Consider the following 24,475-nt stretch of genomic DNA (forward strand, 5'->3'; position numbering starts at 1 on the left):
ATAGGATCTAAGGTCCCTTTCACACGGGCGAGGAGGGGCTGGAGGGGTTAAAAATAGGGCTGGAGGGGTTAAAAATAAATAAAAAATAATAAACTACTGTACAATGGACAAACTGTACATTCATATATTTATGTATCGATCACAATTATGATTCAGTACATCGAGAATATTAGACTATATATTTGCATATGCAGCTCTATAATATATCTGTATACACCGCTCCATTATGTCTTTAGATCTGTGATACAAGTGGATTAGATTTGGATAACACCTGGTGATACATTGTACCGGATTTTTTGCGGTCTACTGCATACAGATATATAATAGAGCGGTGTATACAGATATATAATGAAGTGTTGTATACAGATATGTAATGGAGCAGTGTACAGTATACAGATATATAATGTAGTGGATACAGAGTGTATTTATTAGCTATGTTCCTATAGTGGCTGAATGTTAATACAGTATCGAAAAACAACATGTACAGTATGGATACATTAGCAAAGCCTTTTGATCATTTCCTCCCTGACGGCACCCCCCACCGACCCCTTCCCCCCTTCTGCCAGGACAATTCCCACACCTATTCTTGCTATTCTTAATGTTGGCTCTCTTTCTCCACAATTGCGCAATGGAAACCTAATATGAATTATGATGTTAACACTGACACCATTAAAACAAATAATATTGTTACATAAAAACAAAAATAAATAAATCAATACAGATGCAGCACTGGGTAAGTTTTAAAATACACCTAAAGTTTACAGGCAAAAATAGACCAATATATACAGAGTTGCTGCTATATTGTGTCTGGCGGCATGGATTGTTCTCCTGTTTTGCCCTAGTGAATGATCCCTACCTGCCGGGAGGGCTAGGGGCTGAACTTGTCACCTGCCTATCAGACGCAGAGCACCCGCCCCGACAGGGGCGACCCCATACGGAACCTTTCCTTCTATATGGGCCTAATCCTAAATTGTACCCTGTTTACAAAGCCCTACATGCCATGTTTCATTCTCATTTGCCAGAAATCATCAGGGGACTTCACAGAACATTCAGGGTTAACTAGAAAGGGAAATACAGAAGTAAACGGAGTATTGGTCACTTACAGTCCTGAGTGACAAATAGTATGTAACAAAGTATTAAGATTGTATATTGTCTATTGTCTAGAATCGAGGGTAAATCGCCGTCGTAGTCTATGGATGGATAGTCAGTGGGTTGTATCCATGCCATAAACCTGTGTCTCACCGCAAGTAGTGGTAATTTGGGAGAGCAACTCTTTGTAGTCACTCCCACCTCTATATACTCTAAACACAGCTGGTTCATCCCCTAATTACCTACCTCACCTGGCTCTAGTGGCGCAGACACCTTGCTCCGCGTGTGGAACACACGCCGCCCGCGTGCGTTCCACCATACCGGAAGTAGGAGCAGTTGCAGTATTAACCTCAGTATCGCTGACTACACTGCCTGCGCCTGACTCTGGTGAACAGCTAGCGGGGTTAAAAATAGGGCTGGAGGGGTTAAAAATTTATAAAAAATAATTTAACTCACCTTAATCCACTTGTTCGCGCAGCCCGTCTTCTCTTCTGTCTTCTTCTGTGCTGTGCACAGGAAAAGGACCTGTGGTGACGTCACTACGCTCATCACATGGTCCGTCACATGATCCATCACCATGGTAAAAGATCATGTGATGGACCATGTGATGAGCGCAGTGACGTCATCAAAGGTCCTTTTCCTGTGCACAGCACAGAAGAAGACAGAAGAGAAGACGGGCTGCGCAAACAAGTGGATTAAGGTGAGTTAAATTATTTTTTATAAATTTTTAACCCCTCCAGCCCTATTTTTAACCCCTTTAGCCCTATTTTTAACCCCGCTAGCTGTTCACCAGAGTCAGGCGCAGGCAGTGTAGTCAGCGATACTGAGGTTAATACTGCAATGTACACCATTAGTCGATCCTTTTGTATGTACTTGCAACCTTAATGAAGGGTGGCATTAGCATATGAATCACGATTTGCATCTAAATACCTTCAGTGTTTAGGGGATAAGAAAGTTATTAGAGAATGTCCCAATTTCAAGTAATAAGATAGTTTGCTTCAAGTATGTCAGATACACAATCAATATTATTGCATTCATCTGTTTTTAATATATATGACATATAAATGACTAGAACTGAAATCAGTTCTTCAGAGATGATACAGTAATATTTAAATATATATATCAACAGTATATATCTATCTCCCTAGACTAAAGAGGGTACCATTGATACTGCAGGTACAATCACCCCAATTCAGTCTAGATCCTACACACAGGATATGATTGATATTATATATATATATATATATATATATATATATATATATAATTAACTCGTTTCCTAAAATACAAATAGAACTTTATACTATACCAAAGAATTGGCCTGGAAGAAATCAGGGTCAAGGTTCATGAATGTAGTATAGTCAGGTCTTATTCCCTCCTCTCTTATTCTCCTTGCTGTGGTGAGTTGTTCCTTGGATGGATTGATGAAGTGATGATGATCATGATGAGGATCAAGTGATGATGATCCCTTCTATCAGCTCATGCTGCCTTTTTATCCCATTTAGAAATGGGATTGACTGGGTTTATCAATAACTAGTGACATTACTTGTGTTACTCCCTGTGGCGAAACCAACCTCGCCTCTGGGTTTTGGAGGGGCCTGGCTACCAGCCTCTTGCCCCAGGATTATGGGCCCTCTCATCAGCCAGGCTTCCTTTGTTCACAAAGGACTTGTACTAACTTGAACCCCTGGTCTACGTGCCATTTTGGGATGTTAAATGACTATGTGTATTGAAAAGGGTGGGACATTGTATACGTTGAGTAGTGAGGTCTGTTCCATTGTCTCTCTGTGTGTATTAGCGATGTCCTTTGTCCTGAGAGATAATTGAATTACGTCTCGGTTGTCTCCAGGACAGAGGACATTGTGTATTCTCCTGCCTGTGATGATTGCATCAACCCAGAGTGAGGCAATTGTGTCACAGACAGAGGGGAGGATTTTGTGTGGGAGTGTCTGAGGGTATTGTACGTGGGTATTGGCTGTTTTTACAAAACCCTGTGGGTGGTAACCTTGTTGGAAAATGTGTATAAATAAATGCTTGTGTGTTCAAATAAAGAGTTCCTGTTTTACCCTTTACCATGTTGAGGCTGGTCTTTGGGTAACTAATCGACACTGGGGATTGCTATACGCTGAAGATTTGCTATACTCCCCTGGAATAACTACTAGCTGTTCCTGCTCTCGGGATTTGGTAGAGGTTCACCCACTGGAGCCTGGAGCCTTGTCGTAGGTCCAGGGTGGGTAGGAGATGGTGAGACCTCAACCAAGCTTCGGCGGTTCGTGGGGTCTGCAGCGCTTACGGCGTCAAGTGGAATGCTTGGGGACCTCTGGAAGCACTAGGAGCAACTATCAATGGAGGTACCCGGTCGGGGTTCTAGGAGACAGTATGGAGCTTTACTGTCATTTCTTTCTGGTGGCAATGGGTTTGATAACTTACAGGGTCCCAGTGCAGCTGTACAGGTTGCACATAAGGTACGTCAGGTCCTAATGTGATTAACAAAAAGATTCTTGCCCCCGTTTTTTAGCTTGAGAAGCCATTCCCTTCTCAATGGCATTGCCGCTGATATGTAAATGTAAACAACTTGGGAACCAACGCAGGCCCCTGTCTCATATTTCAGTTTACTATGGGTAAGCACTTTGCATTTTAGTATCTGCTCAGGTAACACAATTCCATAAGCAGAAAGCAGATTTTCCTGCTTAAATGCAAACCGCAGCAGGTTCAAACACACAGAAAGCAAATGGCGTAAGCAAAAGTATGTCAATGCTGCTCTTTCACAGGCACAAATGTACTTTTGCATAAGTAAATTTATAGAATGAGTAATGGCTAAGCTTTCTTGGTTGCCAAGGCAAAATGTGAAGACATGTGCACATCAAGAATGCCATGTTCCCTGGTGTATGTCTTTGGGCAGATTTACTGTTCCTGTCTAGTGTATACTTAGCCTGCCCTAGTCTGTCTAAATATACACCATTTTTATCACAGTGACTCATGCATTTTTAAACACATGCTCCTAAGTTTAAATTGGATGTATTACTTTGTTCCAGAAATTTGTGCCAAAATTTCAGTAGCACTTCTTTCTATGACCACGTCCTATTAAATTGATCCCCTCCTGCTAAGCCACGCCGTTGTGTTGAGCAATGCACAAAAGTGTCAAAAACATGTAATAAATGTGCTGCAATGCATATATGCCAGTTTTTGGTGCAAACTTTTGCCAGAATGCTAGTGCATTTAGTTTAGTAAATCTCCCCCATGGTATCCAATAGTTTAGTGTGCTGTCTTTGGTGTTTAGTAGGTCGTTTTCTGCTCTCTTACTCCTGAATTAGCTGTTCTTGGATTGAGTGTCTTTTATCTGACAGCTGTTATGTTTGTTTTGTTGGAACTGAGGCTATAATGCCTTTGTCACATGGCCCATCCTTTTGGCACAACATTGAGTCAAGAACTTTTTAGGGTATTTTCATTTATAAAAAGTTATTACATTGTACATTCTCTATTTTTCAATATATGTAAGTATATAGTGCAGTATTTAGGTTAACTATACATAGTGGCGGAGCTATAGTTGCAGTTGTGACCCCGTCCCTTAGCTATGTGAATCCACAGACCCCTACGATCACACACTGACTCTCATTCAGAGATCTTGTAAATCGCTCTGTGTGATTATAGACAGAACTGTGCAGCCTTACAAGTACAGCTGCATGGTACTCTTTATCCCCTCCTTAGGGCTGTTTCACACGAGCGAGTCCATTGCGGGAATTGCAGGAGCGCACGGCATTATCATGATTTATAATGCTATGTGCCTCTGCATGGCCTTTTTTCCACAGAATCATAGTGACATAAAGCAGTCAATATGATTCTGTAGAAATAAGGTCAAGCAGAGGCACATAGCATTATAAATTACGATAATGCCGTGCGCTCCTGCAAGTCCATTGCAGAGGATCACACTCGCACACGGAGCGTGATTCCCGCAATGGACTCGCTCGTGTGAAACAGCCCTTACTCATCCCTATGCAGGGAAGTGACAGAGCAAAGCTGGAGCCTTATAAGTAACCATACTTCCCAAGGCATGTAGCATTAACCCTTCCTTTGTTCTCTTAAGAGATATGAACTACTCCCATAGACCACCATCGGTACGGCATTTAATCCCTTCTTTGCCATAGACAGTCAGAGATACTGTGATTAACCACCACCACTCTCCTAGAACATCAGGTACAGTATACAGACATTAACCCCTTAACTGCCCTAGATCACTAGGAATCCTTATATTCACACATTCACTGTTCTAGATTGCCAGTTTTACTGACAATAATTTTTTCACTGTCCCAGACTCCCAGGAATTTTGATATTAATCACTTCACCAAGGAGACTCACGTTAACCTCTTCACTGTTCTAGACCACCAAATATACTAACATAAAACCATTTACTGCCCTAGACCAACAGGGACCCTCTTATCAAATCTCATCAGTGATAGACAATGACATCTGTATAATCTATCAATCTGCTCAGCATCGTCTACTTTATAATATGCTGCCTGCAGATTGCACTGCATTTCATGGTGACAAGTTCTCTTTAAAAAAATTTTGAGGAAAACCTAGAGTCTGTTTCTGCTAGTAAATATTTCCTAGCAATAAGATGCTATGATTTACACAGATTTAGAAATTTAAATTCTCCAGTAAAAACATTTCATTGGAGAATGCCAAAATGTCAGAAATGCAACACTACAGAAACCGACAAGACCAGAAATACAAATGAGGGCTTCTTTTGTCATTGCAAATTCTGAAGTATGTGGAACAGAATCCTACCCAACTTGTTCTGTATCCAGGCATGGGATTCAGCCAGTTCCCTCAGGTTCTCCAGATTCGCTGGTTAAAATAACAGCGGCTGCTGGAGATGAGCACTTCCTTTCCACAGTTTAGCTCCTTAGGCTTTTTAAAAAGTTAGGCAATATGTGTGTAGTGTATATGACTATGAGCAGTATATATGTATGTGTACCATGTATGTGTGTGTTTTTATATATATATATATATATATATATATATATATATACACAGTACAGACCAAAAGTTTGGACACACCTTCTCATTCAAAGAGTTTTCTTTATTTTCATGACTATGAAGGCATCAAAACTATGAATTAACACATGTGGAATTATATACATAACAAACAATTGTAAAACAACTGAAAATATGTCATATTCTAGGTTCTTCAAAGTAGCCACCTTTTGCTTTGATTACTGCTTTGCACACTCTTGGCATTCTCTTGATGAGCTTCAAGAGGTAGTCCCCTGAAATGGTTTTCACTTCACAGGTGTGCCTTGTCAGGTTTAATAAGTGGGATTTCTTGCCTTATAAATGGGGTTGGGACCATCAGTTGCGTTGAGGAGAAGTCAGGTGGATACACAGCTGATAGTCCTACTGAATAGACTGTTAGAATTTGTATTATGGCAAGAAAAAAGCAGCTAAGTAAAGAAAAACGAGTGCCCATCCTTACTTTAAGAAATGAAGGTCAGTCGGTCAGCCGAAAAATTGGGAAAACTTTGAAAGAAAGGGCTATTTGACCATGAAGGAGAGTGATGGGGTGCTGCGCCAGATGACCTGACCTCCACAGTCACCGGACCTGAACCCAATCGAGATGGTTTGGGGTGAGCTGGACCTCAGAGTGAAGGCAAAAGGGCCAACAAGTGCTAAGCATCTCTGGGAACTCCTTCAAGACTGTTGGAAGACCATTTCAGGGGACTACCTCTTGAAGCTCATCAAGAGAATGCCAAGAGTGTGCAAAGCAGTAATCAAAGCAAAAGGTGGCTACGTTTAAGAACCTAGAATATGACATATTTTCAGTTGTTTTACACTTGTTTGTTATGTATATAATTCCACATGTGTTAATTCATAGTTTTGATGCCTTCATAGTCATGAAAATAAAGAAAACTCTTTGAATGAGAAGGTGTGTCCAAACTTTTGGTCTGTACTGTATATATATATATATATATATATATATGGTGTATGTATATGTAAACATGTGTCATGACGCTGCGTGTCTGCCGTTGAGTAGGGAACCTGTTGTTAAAAATTTTAATCCCATCCGTGTCTGTATCTATTTACTGTAAACGGCAAGGTAAGTATTGTATATATCCACAACAGAAGCAGCATTTCTGTACGTGCAGTACTGTGTATGGTTTGTGCATATTGCAGTCCACAAACAAGGGGTCTGCAAAATATAGGTAACTGCCATGTGTATTATGCATTTTTCTCATTCCCATCATTACAAAGTACTATTTTTGTTCGCAATACAGACAAGAAAAGTACTCTACATATTCTATCATTTGTGGCGCGGCCACACGGGATCTCCACAGATGTGTCCATGACTTGAACCCAAATGCACCTGTAGGGTCTAAGGTATCAGTGCAAATATAAGTGGAGAGGGCCCTGCTTGCAAATTTACAGTCTGCAAAAAAGGATTTAATACAGAAAAAAACTTCAAAAATTCTAATACATTGGGCCAGATTTATCATTAGGATGTTCTACAATTTGTGGTGTGAAAAACTGCATTCTTTTCAACTTTTTTGTGACTTTTTCAATGAACTTGCTCAAAATTTTTTGGACAGCTGGCTTTTCTCTGCCAGCCTTGCCACTTTCCTGAAAAGAGAGCGTGATTGTCTTAGGGCTGTATTACACCATTTCTGTCCAATCAGACCAATAGTTGGTGTGTGTATAACAAAAGATCTGTGCGTGTATTTGGCCATCTGACTAATGATTGGTCAGAAAAACTTTCAGATAATCTGTTCGTATAATGCAGCCGCAGATGAACACCATCAGAAAGTCACATGCTAGAAAGGGAATTGCATGTGTCTGCAGCTATTTGAAATATTCAAGGGCAGGTTTCTATGGCCCTGATTTAGGGCTTTTGCGATTATTTTTTTTTTTTTTGTGCTCCCTTGCCAAAATTTTATCGATTGTGCAAAATGTTTGCGACTTTTTTGCACTTGCACAAAATTTAGCTACTTTTTGCATTTTTACACTATTCACTCCAGTTCTGTAATTCGGGTGGGAAAGTGGGAGTGGTTAGCTATGTTAATGAGTTCCACTCCAGATTTATCATTGAAAATAAAAGTCGCAATCTCACTCCAGGAGGAGGGTGGAGTAGAAATACTGGAGTAGCTTCTCTAGACAAAAGTGTTAGGTCTAAGCATGAGACACATTTATCAAGTAACATGAGACATTTGATAAATGTGGCATAAAGTACACCAACACAGACTCAAGCAAGACTGTTGGTAATAACCTGAAGGGCTGGGGGGGGGGGGGAAGGGGGGAAACCCCTTATACACACAGGCCCGTACTAACAAAACCATCCCCACCAATAAGGACACTGACCACATACTTTCTTTTTTAACCTCTTTATTGTTGGATGGTAGTTGGCCACAGCTATTTTATTTAAAACGGCAACTGTATAAACCGTGCGGTCTGCCAGCCGCTGGACTCCCAATGGGCAGTTCCGCCAAACCTTTCATTAACAACTTCTCGTTTGCATTAACACTTGCTGCCTGCTGTGACTTATAAAATTCCTCCAAGGGCCTGCATCCTGCCCAACTTGAGGTGATAATACCTTTCCAAAATAAATACATAAAATAAAATTAAACTGTCGAACATAACAACCAAAGGGGAGGGAGGGGCACTGCGCTTCCATTAAAGAGGGAGAGAATAGGCGGGACCATTCCATATGTACCCTACTGCTGCCCGCCTCTTCCTCCTGCTGCAGGCAAAGATTAACCCATTCCTAACTCCTTAACCCCTAAAACCCAAACCAGGGGCCAGTGAATGCTCTACACAACAGGGGGGGGAAACAAGGGGACCCCCAGTCCCTGTTTACCCTCCCTAAACAGTCGGGTAGCCACCAGACTGTTGGTAATAACCCGAAGGGCTGGGGGGGAAAGGGGGGAAACCCCTTATACACACAGGCCCGTACTAACAAAACCATCCCCACCAATATGGACACTGACCACATACTTTCTTTTTTAACCTCTTTATTGTTGGAGGGTAGTCGGCCACAGCTATCTTATTTAAAATGGCAACCGTATAAACCGTGGGATCTGCCAGCCGCTGGACTCCCAACGGGCAGTTCCGCCAAACCTTTCATTAACAACTTCTCATTTGCATTAACTTGCCGCCACGGAGGAGACCCGCCCTCAAACGGGGCTCCGACCACCACCCAACAAGAACATGGCCTGCTCCACCCCATCTTGAAGGCCCGAAAGGAAGATGTCTAAACCAATGTCAGTTAGATGGACACCATCGGGCCTCATTAAGGAGCGGTTGTCACCTTCCAACTGGCGGTGCCGAACCACCCCCCCCCCCGGGATCTGATAAAATGGGAAATACGCAAGTTCACCGTTCGCCTGCATCTCTCTATTGCTTCACCGTCCCTATCACTTTGCCAAACCACCCACGGAACAATTTCTGACCACACCAGAACAACTTCCCTAAAGAAGGACGGGGACCTCTCCAAATCTGACCGCATCAGGGTCAAAAGCTCCAGCAAGGGCATGGAACCAATGTCGTTGCCCCCGGCATGAACAACCAGGATCACTGGACCAACCGCCTGAAAACCTATCTCAACCACCTGCGAGAGGAGATGCGACCACCTGAGGCCACGAATCCCTCTCCATGACACATCCACTTCCCGGAAACCGAGGGATCTCCCGCCAGGTCTACATTCGGCTCGCTGCGCCGCCCAAAAAATATAGGAATGGCCGATCAGCCATACTGCCGGCCTGACCGAACCTGTAAGAAAAAACTGTTAGAACAGAACATTCCGCTATATATTTATACATTTTTATTATATATATTTTTTATAACAAGAGGTCTGGTCTGATATACCTCGCAAAACAGGCCGATTTCCATCTACCTATCCTCATAATTTCCGCTTCAGGTAAACCCTCTGTGGCAGCCCCAATACGAAAGGAGTGTGTCCCAAATTCCTTGGGATCAATCCCATTCAATGCTAAACAAGCCTTGAAAACTGTGGCAAACTGAAATTTGGTCAGAGGGGAGCTATCCGCATGTGCAAAGAAATTGTGACTAGGAGCGCGCAAAGAACTATACCGAGTTATCAGATGAACCGGGCATGACACACCAGGAACCGGGTGAAGAGGAATCCAGGTGCCCCTACCAAATTGGAATCATTACCCAGGACAACATCATCACTAAAAAGACCCCCCGGTTTGCGACCGGAAGGGGCCACCAACTCGCTGACCCTAAGGGTCGCAAAAAAGGCCAAACTAAAACCCCCGGCAAACAGCGAAACCTCAAAGGGAGAGGAGCAAACCTCGGGAAGCTTGGCAATAAGCCTGCCGAGTAGGCTGAATGAGACAGGACGTCGACTTTCCCGGGAAACAAACTCCTTCCTCCAACCCCGTAGAGCCTGACGGACAATGAATTGCTTGGTAACATCCGGCCATCCCCGCAGCTTAAAGTGAAAAGCGATGCCCGACAGTCGATGCTGCGCAACCGCTGCAGAAACACGCATTGAACGCAAGTGCAACAACCATTCGATAGTAACCTCCAGGCGCAAATCATCTCTAGCGCAAACATCCCATGTACCCACCATCCCCCACCATTCACCCCACGCCTTACCGTGTGCCTGCCAGGTAGCAGGGGAAACTGAGGATCTAACCAGCGACATCAGCTGCTGTCCACACAAACCCCACAGGTGCTGGGGGCATTCCCTGCCCTCCAGTTCCGCTTCTGGGTGAAAGGATCGAAATTCCTGCCAACTAAAACGAGAAAGGGCATCAGCAACTTTATTCTCGACCCCCGGAACATGACAGGCCCTAAAATAAACATTTAACTCAAGACACCGAAGCACCAAGTAATTCAGTAAAGACAAGACAGGGAGAGAAGAGGAGGACAAGCTGTTGACACAATAAACCACTCCCAGATTGTCCGTCCAGAAAGAAACGTGCTTGTTGGACAATCTGTCCCCCCATAGCTCCACCGCCACGATAATGGGGAACAACTCGAGCAAAGTAAGGTTCTTACATAACCCAGACGACCGCCACGAATCAGGCCATGCGCCGGCACACCAGTTCTTCCCTAGAATTGTCCCAAAACCGCAAGACCCAGACGCATCTGAAAACAGAGCCAACTCGGCATTAGGGATTTCCCTGTCCATATAACACGTGTGGCCATTGTAGGATAACAAAAACCTCCAGATCCCCAAGTCTTCTTTCAGGGACTTGGAAAGCTGAATGCGGTGCCGCGGAGATTTAACTCCCTGTGTGGCCAATGACAAGCGCCGGGTGAAAACCCGGCCCATGGGCATTACTCTGCATGCAAAACATATAAGGCCTAAGAGGGACTGAAGCTGAAGCAAAGTAACCTTCCTGACCGATAGAAAACCGTCAATCAACCCAAGGAGCTTTTGCAACTTTTCACGCGGCAACCTGAAGACCATGTCCACCGTGTCGATTTCAATGCCTAGGAACGAGAGTCGCGTGACCGGGCCCTCAGTCTTTTCCGCCAAAATGGGAACCCCAAACTGAGCCATCCTTCTCAGAAAAATATTCAACAGGGATAGGCAACCGTCGCCACCCCCAGGGGAAACAAAAACAAAATCATCCAAATAATGTAAAACCGACGTAGAACTTGACTCATAACGAATGATACACTCCAGGAAAGACCCAAACATTTCAAAATAATGGCAAGAAATAGAACAACCCATGGGGAGGCACGTGTCGTAATAAAAGCGGCCCTCAACGCAGCAGCCCAACAAATGGAAACAATCAGGGTGAACAGGGAGAAGCCGAAAAGCCGATTCGATATCTGACTTAGCCAGCAGGGCCCCCCTACCCGCCTCCCTGACCAGCGCAACCGCCCGGTCAAAGGATACATAAGACACCGACGCATCCTCAGGAGTGATGGCGTCATTCACTGACGAACCCCTCGAGTAAGAGAGATGATGTATCAACCGAAACTTTCCCACCTCCTTCTTAGGGACCACACCCAGGGGGAGACTCTAAGATTAGGAAACGGTAAATCAATAAACGGACCTCTGATCCTACCCAGAGAAACTTCCTTATCAACCTTCTCCCTGAGGACTTCAGGTAGGTCACGTGCAGACTTCAGGTTATCCGAAAAAAATGGGGAAAGATTAAGAACAAAAGGGATGAAAAACCAACACGGAGCTGAGCAGGCGCCTGCCTATTGGGGTATTTGTCTAACCAAGGGCCCATCTCTGCCACGCTCACCGGGGTCCTTCTGACCTCCATGCTAGAGTTGCTTGGAAAACTTAATTGGAGGGCAGGGGCACTTATTTGCCGGGTGGGGACCTCCGCATGCTGAGCACTCGTGTTTGAATCTGCACAGCCCTGCGAACCTGCAGTTACCCTCATTAAACAACCAACACGACCCGGGTCGGCGGACGGCCACCGGTCCCTGAAAAGGAGATCCCCCTGAACCAGTGGCCGCCCCTGAAAAGGGGGTGGTCTTTGCGCCACCATCAGTCTCAGCCACACATCTGTGGCTTTAACTCCCCAACCTATCTCAGGTTGCAACGCCAGGCGACGCCGGAATTCCTCATCATAACGCCACCCATGAGATTTGTAGGCGCTATAGATGATGTCCTGATAAACAAAAAGCTCGGAACAACGCTCAGGGTGACGCTGACCCATTACGCAACCCAAAACTGAAAAGACCTGTAACCAATTGTTCATAGTTTTGGCGACTTTGGGCCTGCGCTCATACGGCTTATCCGAAAAACGCCTCTCCTTATCCACAGTATGCTGATCCACAGATATAAGGGACCAAATATCCACGTATTGATTTGCCCAAACCTTTTCCCGGATGGCCTTGTCTAAATGGGTACTCAAAAAACTAACCCCACAAAAACACGACTCCTTATGTACCCCTGCTAACACTGGAGCTGGCTTAGCGGGAGAAGGTGGGTGGGACTGGTCAGTAGTAGGCTGTAAACGATCCACTAGCAGTTTTAACAGTGCAGCCATATCCGAACCCCCACCACCCGCTCCCCATGCACCCGTAAATTGGTACTCACCGGACGTAGGCGGTACTGGTGCTGGACCAGGCACAGGAACACGGGCTGAAGAGATGACGCGGGAACCAGGCTCTGAGCCCTGGAAGACTGGCCAGAGATTCGTCTGCGCTTGACCCGCGAATGCCGCACAGACACTCCCGATGTGGCAACGGACCCCTCTGAGGACGACTGAGACCGCCACCTGGAAGATCTGGATCGCCTACTCCATGCTGATTCACCAGAACTGCGATGGAACTGGCGCCTGTGCGATCCGCGACGCCCCCGCCTCCGGCTCTCTTGAGAGGAGGATGAAGAGCTAGACCTCCCCCTGTGGGCGCGTGACCGTTGGGGGGTGGGAGAGGGAGGGGGTGCAAGCGGTTGAGCAAGCTCAGTGGGAGGGCAAGCCTGCGTTCCACCACCACCAGGGCTCACAGTAGCCTTTATGGCTACGGCAGGAGCTGTGGAACTCTCATCAGCCTGTTGGCTGCTAATGGCAGGGGGGTCTATGGGCTGAGTGGAAGGGGCGGTAGGGGGAAGACTCTGGGGTGAGGAACTGCTTGCATGTGCCCCCATTCTGCTGCCAGCGTGCACACTTAAACTTCCCTGCACGCACAAGGTCAGAGGAAGTTCCGGGGGAGGAGGAGGGGAGGAAGGGGCCGAGCTACCACCCCAGGCACCGAGCCTTCAGAATGCAGCCCCTGTGCACCCGCTGCTGCGCTGATACGAGCGCTTAAGGTAAGTAGAGAAGGGGGGGGGGGCGCTATAGCCGAGCCTCACGGAGGGGCGGATGAGCCGGGCTGACCGCCTGCCCCCCGCAGAAGTGACGGCATCGCTGAATCGCTTCCCTGAACCATCGGCAGCCAGCGTGCTGACAGAGGGAGAGGAGGGTTCAGGAGAGCCCAGGCTGCATAAAAAGGAGCGCAGCCTTCCCTCGCCTCCCTTCGCCATGCGCGCCAACAAGACCTCTCTCAGACCGGCATCACCCGCGGCCATCTCTCCCTCTTTGTCGCACAGAACCCTGATGCGACTTACCAGACACCGCGCTTCCGTTAAAGAGGGAGAGAAAAGGCGGGACCATTCCATATGTACTTTTTTTGTTGCATTTCAAGTTACTCCCATCTTACATGCCTTACCAAAAGTGCACAAATTAATTTTCCCCCCTCCCTTGAGACCTATTGTCTCGGGTATAGGGTCTTACTCTGAACGCCTCTGCCAGTGGGTTGACTCGTTACTGCAGCCCTTGATCCCCAATATTCCTGGTTTTTTAAGAGACACTAAATCAGTCCTACAAGCAATACAGGAGCTTGAATGGTCCCAAAAATATTCATGGGTTACTGCGGATGTAATTGCACTCTACCCTAGTATTCCCCATGATATGGTTCATACCTCCTTGGTGTGGTTTTTGGAAAACTTTGGAAATTTTTCTGTGGTGCTGTTGGAGTATGTGGTGGCTGTGGTGGACTTCCTCCTGAGACGAAATTATTTTATGTTTGATGGAAAGTTTTTCCTGCAGACATCGGGGGTGTCGATGGGGGCCAAATTCTCTCCCTCCATTGCTAATATTTTTATGGCATGGTGGGAGAGGAGCTTCCTCCTCATCGACACCAACCCTTTTTCGGATCGTGAGGTGGTATGGCCGTTACATCGACGACCTGATCTTTATTTGGTCGGGCGATGTGGCGGCCGTACCGCTTTTCACGGATTATCTGAATTCATGTGTAAACGGTATTCAATTTACCGTCCAACACAGTACCAACAACATTGAATTTTTAGATCTCAGACTCAGGGGGGACTCCGCCACAGCCTCCATATGCACTAGCACCCACAGGAAACAAACAGCTGGCAATACATTATTGCATGCACAGTCATGTCATCCCACACATACTATCAGGAATATACCTAAGGGAGAATTAATCAGGGCCAGGAGAAATTGCAGTGACGAATCAACTTACAGAACAGAGGCAAAAAATATCACAAAAAGATTGACACACAGAGCTTATCCACAAAAAATGTTGGATAAATGCAACAGAGAGGTATCAAATATAGATAGAAATTTATTATTAGTTACAAACGCGAAAAAACACAGTCAAAACATTAGAGAGACATCAAACCATGAAAGAAAAAATATTTTTGTTACACAATACAGCAAAGAATATACTCAAATTTGCAATATTGTAAAAAAACACTTTCCCGTTTTGGCGTGTGACAAAATATGGGCAGCAATGGCACAAAAAGGTATAAAATGTGCAGCCAAAAAAGCACCTACTATAGCCAGCTCAGTAAGTCCATCCCTTTTCAAAAATGATAAATCCCGTATAACTCAGAGCACCTGGTTATCCACAAAAGGGAACTACAAATGTGGTCACTCCATTTGTACTTGCTGTAAATATATGAAAATTTGCCAGAATTTTGAATCCACTGTCAATGGCCAGGTTTTTAAAATACATTCTTTCCTCAATTGTAATACCACCTTTGCCATCTACTGTATAACATGCACAAAATGCAAGTTACAATATGTAGGATGCACAACAAATGCCATAAAAACACGCATCAGAAAACATATATCAGACATACCGCACCATGCGAACCGCAACATACTGTATCTGCGGCAAGTCTCCACTTTGCCATGGTACATGGTGGTGATGTCTCATACATGTCAGCACAAGGTATTGAAAAAGTCAAAAAACCAATAAGAGGTGGTGACAGAAAACGAAAGCTTTTGAACAGAGAATCTTATTGGATTTTCCAACTAGAAAGTCGCCAACCTCATGGCCTAAATAAAAGACTTGACCTCATTTTACAATATTAACCCTTAATTCATGTATTATTCATTATTTCTCTCATTCTTATCTCCTCTACCCCTTCCTTAATTTTTCTGAATATGTTGTTTTAACGAACCACATAAATTTTGTCATGTTTTTAATTATGTGCAGACTTGTGGATGGGAGTGGTTGACCCTCAGCCTGATTACCTCAGGTGAGGAAGTCATTCCCTCCCCTCTATAAGAACACCTTGCAGTGTATTTGAAATTGTCATGAGTAAGGGCTGAGATTGCATTGTGCCCGAAACATGTAGACCTGCATTCTTGTACCTGGATTTTATCGAATATTGAATAAAGCCTTTGGATTATCACGAATACAAGCTGGACCAAATCAATCCCTTTTCTTCATACTTATATTTCTCCTACTTCGGGTGATGGAGTTGGTCCGCGCTATACTAGTGGAATCCTCGGCAGGTGAGAGCTGCTCAAACCCCTGATTTTTATAATTCCATATGTACCCTACTGCTACCCGCCTCTTCCTCCTGCTGCAGGCAAAGATTAACCCATTCCTAACTCCTTAACCCCTAAAACCCAAACCAGGGGCCAGTGAATGCCCTACACAACAAGAATCTAGGGGGGGGGGGGGACAAGGGGACCCCCAGTCCCTGTCTACCCTCCCTAAACAGTCGGGTAGCCACCAAACTGACTTCAAATATTCCCCTCATGATAAATCCCCCCCCCATTGTTTCTATTAGTGTTGAGCGAAGGGAAGTGAAGTGGAACTCGGTCCAAAGTTTAGAAAAACTTTGATTCGCAACTAATCCGAATTTCCTCGCACTTCGTGGTAACGAGTCGTTTTTTCCCAAAATAGCAGCTGAAATGCCCAGAAATGCGAGATCACCCACAATGCCATGCAGCCAGACAATCTGCAGAAAGCCATCCCCTGTGATGTCACAGCCCTATAAAAGCCTCATCCTGCCCGGTCTCCTCCATTGTCCTGTGAGCTGAGCATAGGGAGAGACGTGGCAAGTGCTCATGCGCTAGGGCAGTGTTGCTATAAATAATTAATAGAAGAATATTGGAGAGGGAGACTGCTGAGAGAGTGCAGGGAGACTGCAGGGAGGGTGCAGAGAGAGTGCAGGGAGACATGAGGGAGAGTGCAGGGAGACGTATGCTGTGTCAGTTTTATTTAGTTATTTCTACATTTTCTTATTCCTACATCAGCTGCAAATGTAATTCAATACCAATAAGTTGGAAGCCTTTCTTATTCCAGGGCCAGCGTGCCAACCAATATCATCCAGTCTGTACCCCTTAGGGGGAACAGGTCTTATTGATGACCATCCTCATCTTTTGCATCTTTTGCTGGCTTTACTTCTTGCAAGTCATCCTTCAAACTACCCATGTCCTAGAAAAGTCAGTAAGGCCTCTTTCACACTTGTGTTGTCCGGATCTGTCGTGTACTCCATTTGCCGGAAGTGCCCGCCGGATCCATAACACTGCAAGTGAACGGAAAGCATTTGAAGACGGATCCGTCTTCAAAATGCGTTCAGTGTTACTATGGCAGCCAGGACGCTATTAAAGTCCTGGTTGCCATAGTAGTAGTGGGGAGCGGGGGAGCAGTATACTTACCGTCCGTGCGGCTCCCGGGGCGCTCCAGAATGACGTCAGAGCGCCCCATGCGCATGGATGACGTGATCCATGCAATCACGTCATCCATGCGCGTGGGGCGCCCTGACGTCACTCTGAAGCGCCCCGGGAGCAGCACGGACGGTAAGTATACTGCTCCCCCGCTCCGCACTACACTTTACCATGGCAAACAGGACTTTAGCATCCTGGCAGCCATGGTAACCATTCAGAAAAAGCTAAACGTCGGATCCGGTAATGCGCCGAAACGACGTTTAGCTTAAGGCCGGATCCGGATTAATGCCTTTCAATGGGCATTAATTCCGGATCCGGCCTTGCGGCAAGTGTTCACGATTTTTGACCGGAGCAAAAAGCGCAGAATGCTGCAGTATTTTCTCCGGCCAAAAAACGTTCCGGTCCGGAACTGAAGACATCCTGATGCATCCTGAACGGATTTCTCTCCATTCAGAATGCATGAGGATAATCCTGATCAGGATTCTTCCGGCATAGAGCCCCGACGACGGAACTCTATGCCGGAACAGAACAACGCAAGTGTGAAAGAGCCCTTAGATGCAGAGGCAGGAGCTGGATGTTCCTGATGACATATTCTCATTGATATTAGATGATGTGGAAAGGGAGGAAGGAGTTGCTGAATCGAATTCTTTACTCATCTCTAGTTTCTATTATAGTTACTGAAAATATGACCATGGCTGATACTGATGCAACAATGGCTGGAAAGTTACAAAGATTATCATCAGGTAATGTTAGGGCACATTCACACAACCGTAATTGTTTTGCGGACCACAAATTGCAGATCCGCAAACAACAGGTAGCGGCCATGTGCGTTACGCATTTTGCGGTCCTATGATAGAAATGCCTATTCTTGTCTGCAATTGCAATCACAATTTTTGTGGGTCCGCGGAACGGAACTACGTATGCGGACAGCATACGGTGTTCTGTCCGCATCTTTTGCGGGCCCGTTGAAATGAATGGGTCAACACCAAAATTGCAGAATAGATGCAGACCCAGAAATACAGTCGTGTGAATGTACCCTTAGGAAAATGGAAAGACAGAAAATGATTAACCCTTTCATTCTACAGTGAACAACAAGTCTAGATCCTCTTCTTGATGCAGGATTACATTCTCAGAAATTTGTGAGTCTAGATAATAGCGTCCAAAACCCCTCATGCAGGTGAGAGTTCATGTGCTGTAAACCTACAAGACGATGATTTGGACACAGTAACAGCAGCCAGTATACTGTCAAGGCAGAGTTCAGGGAGACAATCCTGATGTGTTAGTGGTCATTTCTGAAAATACAATTTGCCAGTGTAATATTTAACTAGTGTTGATCACGAATATTCGAATTTCTATTGCGAATATTTATAATATAGTGATATATATTCGTAATTTTGAATATTCGAGATTTTTTTTAATCAGTACACATGATCCCTCCCTGCTTCTAGCTTGTGGGCCAATGAGAAGGCTGCAGTATATTTGACTTTAGGAGTAGTGTTTGCAAATTTTCGTAATGCGAATTTTCATAATGCTAATTTTTATCGCGAATTTTTCAACTTAGAACTATTAGACAAAGAAGATTATAGCACTATATTAGCTAAATTGCTCTATATTCATTTTTTTTAGAATATTCGCTATATTGCTATAACATTTTTTTGAATATTCGTAATACTCTAAAACAAGAATATATAGCAATAAAGCGAATATTCGAAAAAAACGAATGTAGAGAAATTTTGCTAATGTAGTGCTATAATCTTTTTTTTTAATAGTTGTAGAAAAAAATTACAAGTATTAGACAAAGAAGATTATAGCACTATATTAGCTCAATTGCTCTATATTCGTTTTTTTCGAATATTGGCTATAATGCTATATATTCTTGTTTTTTAGCAATATAGCGAATATTCGAAAAAAAAAAGAATATAGAGCAATTTAGCTAATATAGTGCTATAATCTTCTTTGTCTAATAGTTGTAAGTGGAAAAATTTGCAATATTAATTCGCATTACGAAAATGCGCATTACGAATATTACAATTCGCATATTACGCGATCATTACCTTGCCGATTTTTCGAGTAGAAAATCGTAGAATATAACGAATATTCAAATTCACAAATATTCGACGAATATTCTACAAAATATTTGCGAAATATCGCGAATTCGAATATGACCCCTGCCGCTCATCACTATATTTAACCCCCTTTCCACCCTACGCCAAAAATGTATAGTGTGGGAACAGTAGTTGTGCCAGCACAATCACCCGCTGGAGGTGGCAATGATTAACAGGAGGCACCCACACCCAGTGACAACAGCTGAGTTTGAAGAGAACGTGTTCAATAATGATTACGACATTACAAGGAAATGGACTCCCTTTACCTCATTCATCTTTAGTCCTGGTCATAATGACCACTGGGGCTCTATTCAGCCGGCATCCTGTCACAACGCCAGGGGGTGTCCTGTGACCCCCCCGTGTCGGCGATCGCAGCAAACCGCAGGTCAATTCAGACCTGCGGTTTGCTGCGCTTTTTGCAGTTTCTGATCCCCGCGGTCCCTGACCGCGGGGATCAGAAACTTTACAGTGCCTAAAATCAATATTTTTCACCCCCCCCCCCTGCACCCCTGCACGATTTGATGCCGGCGGGTGGTGCGGGAGGTGGGGGGGTGTCGCATGCGATGGGGGCGTTGCGGGAGGCGCCCGCCTCCCCATGAACGATCGTTGGCTTCTAGTGGTTATACCAGGGTGCCAGCACATTGCTGGCACCCTGGTATAAACGGCTGACATCTGTGCAGATGTCAGCCGTTTAACCCTTTCCATACCGCGGTCCGTACGGACCGCTGTATGGAAAAAGTTAACTGTCATCGGTCAGGGAGCTCCCTCCCTCTCCATCGGGGGGCTGCTGTGCCTTTGCAGCCCCCCGATGGAGAGGGAGAGAGCCCCCCGACAGCCCCCCTCAGCCCTGTGCTTATCCTTCCCCGTCTGCGAAGTTGTGGCAGACGGGGAAGGTTCCCATGGCAACAGGACGCCTGCTCAGGCGTCCTGCTGTCCATGGTGCTGAACAGATCTGTGCTAAAAGCATAGATCTGTTCAGTGTAAGTAAAATACAGTACAGAACAATATATATTGTACTGTACTGTATTATACAGACATCAGACCCACTGGATCTTCAAGAACCAAGTGGGTCTGGGTCAAAAAAATGTAAAAAAAAAGTGAAAAAAGTTAAGATTAAAAAAAAAACATTTATCACTGAATAAAAATAAAAAAAATAAAATAAACTACACATATTAGGTATCGCCGCGTCCGTAACGACCTGATCTATAAAACGGTCATGTTACTTTCCCCGCACGGTGAACGCCATAAAAATAAAAAAATAAAAACTATGAGAAAATTGAAATTTTGCCCACCTTACTTCCCAAAAAAGGTAATAAAAGTGATCAAAAAAGTCGCATGTACGCCAAAATAGTACCAATCAAACCGTCATCTCATCCCGCAAAAAATGAGACCCTCCTCAAGATAATCGCCCAAAAACTGAAAAAACTATGGCTCTTAGACTATGGAAACACTAAAACATGATTTTTTTTTTGTTTCATAAATGAAATCATTGTGTAAAACTTACATAAATAAAAATAAAGTATACATATTAGGTATCGCCGCGTCCGTATCGACCGGCTCTATAAAAATATCACATGACCTAACCCCTCAGGTGACCACCGTAAAAAAAAAAAAAAAAAAACGGTGTAAAAAAAGCTATTTTTTGCCATCTTACACCACAAAAAGTGTAATAGCAAGCGATCAAAAAGTCATATGCACCCCAAAATAGTGCCTTCCAAAAACCGTATGGCATTCCTTTCCTTCTGCGCCCTGCCGTGTGCCCGTACAGCGGTTTACGACCACATATGGGGTGTTTCTGTAAACTACAGAATCAGGGCCATAAGTAATGAGTTTTGTTTGGCTGTTAACCCTTGCTTTGTAACTGGAAAAAAAATATTAAAATGGAAAATCTGCCAAAAATTTGAAATTTTGAAATTGTGTCTCTATTTTCCATTAAATCTTGTGCAACACCTAAAGGGTTAACAAAGTTTGTAAAATCAGTTTTGAATACCTTGAGGGGTGTAGTTTCTTAGATGGGGTCACTTTTATGGAGTTTCTACTCCAGGGGTGCATCAGGGGGGCTTCAATTGGGACATGGTGTCAAAAAAACAGTCCAGCAAAATTAGCCCTCCAAAAACCAAATGGCGCACCTTTCACTCTACGCCCCGCTATGTGGTCATACAGTAGTTTATGGCCACATATGGGGTGTTTCTGTGAACAGCAGATCCAGGGCAATAAAGATACAGTTTTGTTTGGCTGTTAACCCTTGCTTTGTTAGTGGAAAAAATGGGTTAAAATTGAAAATTAGGCAAAAAAATGAAATTCTCAAATTTCATTTCCATTTGCCAATAACTCTTGTGCAACACCTAAAGGGTTAACGACGTATGTAAAATCAGTTTTGAATACCTTGAGGGGTGTAGTTTCTTAGATGGGGTCACTTTTAGGGAGTTTCTCCTCTAGGGGTGCATCAGGGGGCTTCAAATGGGACATGGTGTAAATAAACCAGTCCATAAAAATCAGCCTTCCAAAAACCATACGGCGCACCTTTCACTCTACGCCCCGGTGTGTGGCCGTACAGTAGTTTACGGCCACATATTGGGTGTTTCTGTAAACAGCAGAGTCAGGGCAATAAAGATACAGTCTTGTTTGGCTGTTAACCCTTGCTTTGTTAGTGGAAAAAATGGGTTAAAATGAAAAATTAGACAAAAAAATTAAATTCTCAAATTTCCTCCCTATTTGCCAATAACTCTTGTGCAACACCTAAAGGGTTAACAATGTATTCAAAATCAGTTTTAAATACCTTGAGGGGTGTAGTTTCTTAGATGGGGTCATTTTTGGGTGGTTTCTATTATGTAAGCCTCGCAAAGTGACTTGAAACCTGAACTGGTCCCTAAAAATCGAGTTTTTGTAAATTTCGGAAAAATTCCAAGATTTGCTTCTAAACTTCTAAGCCTTATAACATCCCCAAAAAATAAAATATCATTCCCAAAACAATTCAAGCATGAAGTAGACATATGGGGAATGTAAAGTCATCACAATTTTTTTGGGTATTACTATGTATTACAGAAGTAGAGAAACTGAAACTTTGAAATTTGCAAATTTTTAAAAATTTTTGGTAAATTTGGTATTTTTTTGTGCAAAAAAAAAAAATTTTTTTGACTTCATTTTACCAGTGTCATGAAGTACAATATGTGACGAAAAAACATTCTCAGAACGGCCTTGATAAGTCAAAGCGTTTTAAAGTTATTAGCACTTAAAGTGACACTGGTCAGATTTCCAAAAAATGGCCTGGTCCTTAAGGTGAAAATGAGCCCGGTCCTTAAGGGGTTAAAGATAAACTGTCACCACATAATGCAGAGTAATATGCAGGCAGCATGTTATGGATCAGGAGGAGCAGATTGATGTATAGATTTCTGGGAAAAGATTCAGAAAAACTTGTAATTTATACATTTAAATCTCCGCTCTTTCTGAGCTCAGTTGCCCAAGTAGGCACACAGAGAATGTTGTCGGTCATTGATAAAACTACCCACTTGAGCAACTGAGCTCAGAAAAGGCAGAGATATAAAAGTATAAATTTCAAGTTTTGCTGAATCTTTTCCACCCAAACTATACAGTATATAAATCTGCTCAGATTCTCCTGCTCTGTAAGATTTTGCCTGCAGATTGATCTGCATTTCATGGTTACAAGTTATCTTTAACCCTTTCTACCCCAGGCCAGTTTTCACCTTCCTGCCCAGACCATTTTTTGCAAATGCGACATGTGTCACTTTATGTGGTAATAACTTTAAAACGCTTTTATTTATCCAGGCCATTCTGAGATCGTTTTTTCACCACATATTGTACTTCATGACAGTGGTAAAATTGAGTCAAAAAATTTCATTTTTATTAATAAAAAATACAAAGTTTACCAAAATTTTAATTTCTCTACTTTTAAAATAGATAGTAATAACTCCAAAAATAGTTATTACTTTACATTCCCCATATGTCTACTTCATGTTTGGATCATTTTTGTGAATGACATTTTATTTTTTGGGGACGTTAGAAGGCTTAGAAGTTTAGAAGCAAATCTTGAAATTTTTCAGAAAATTTCCAAAACCGACTTTTTAAGGACCAGTTCAGGTCGGAAGTCACTTTTTGAGGCTTACATAATAGAAACCACCCAAAAATGACCCCATTTTAGAAACTACACCCCTCAAGGTATTCAAAACTGATTTTACAAACTTTGTTAACCCTTTAGGTGTTCCACAAGAATTAATGGAAAATGGAGATGAAATTTCAGAATTTCACTTTTTTGGCAGATTTTCCATTTTAATAAAAAATATTCTGCTAACAAAGCAAGAGTTAACAGCAAAACAAAACTCAATATTTATTGCCCTGATTCTGTAGTTTACAAAAACACCCCATATGTGGTCATAAACTGCTGTACGGGTACACGGCAGGGCACAGATCGAAAGGAACGCCATATGGCTTTTGGAAGGCAGATTTCACTGGGATAATTTTAAGCTGCCATGTCACATTTGAATACCCTCTGATGCACCCCTAGAGTAGAAACTCCCCAAAAATTACCCCATTTTGGAAACTACGGGATAAGGTGGCAGTTTTGTTGGTACTATTTTAGGGTACATATGATTTTTGGTTGTTCTATATTACACTTTTTGTGAGGCAAGTTAACAAAAAAAAGTTGTTTTGGCACAGTTTTTATTTTTTGTTATTTACAGTGTTTATCTGACAGATTAGATCATGTGGTATTTTTATAGAGCAGGTTGTTACGGATGCGACAATACCAAATATGATTACTTTTTTTGGTTGTTTGTTTCAGTTTTACATAATAAAGCATTTTTGAAAAAAAAGATTTTTTGATGTCTCCATATTCTGAAAGATATAGTTTTTTAA

This window comes from Bufo bufo, chromosome 1, assembly GCF_905171765.1.
Source record: "Bufo bufo chromosome 1, aBufBuf1.1, whole genome shotgun sequence".
NCBI lineage: Eukaryota > Metazoa > Chordata > Amphibia > Anura > Bufonidae > Bufo > Bufo bufo.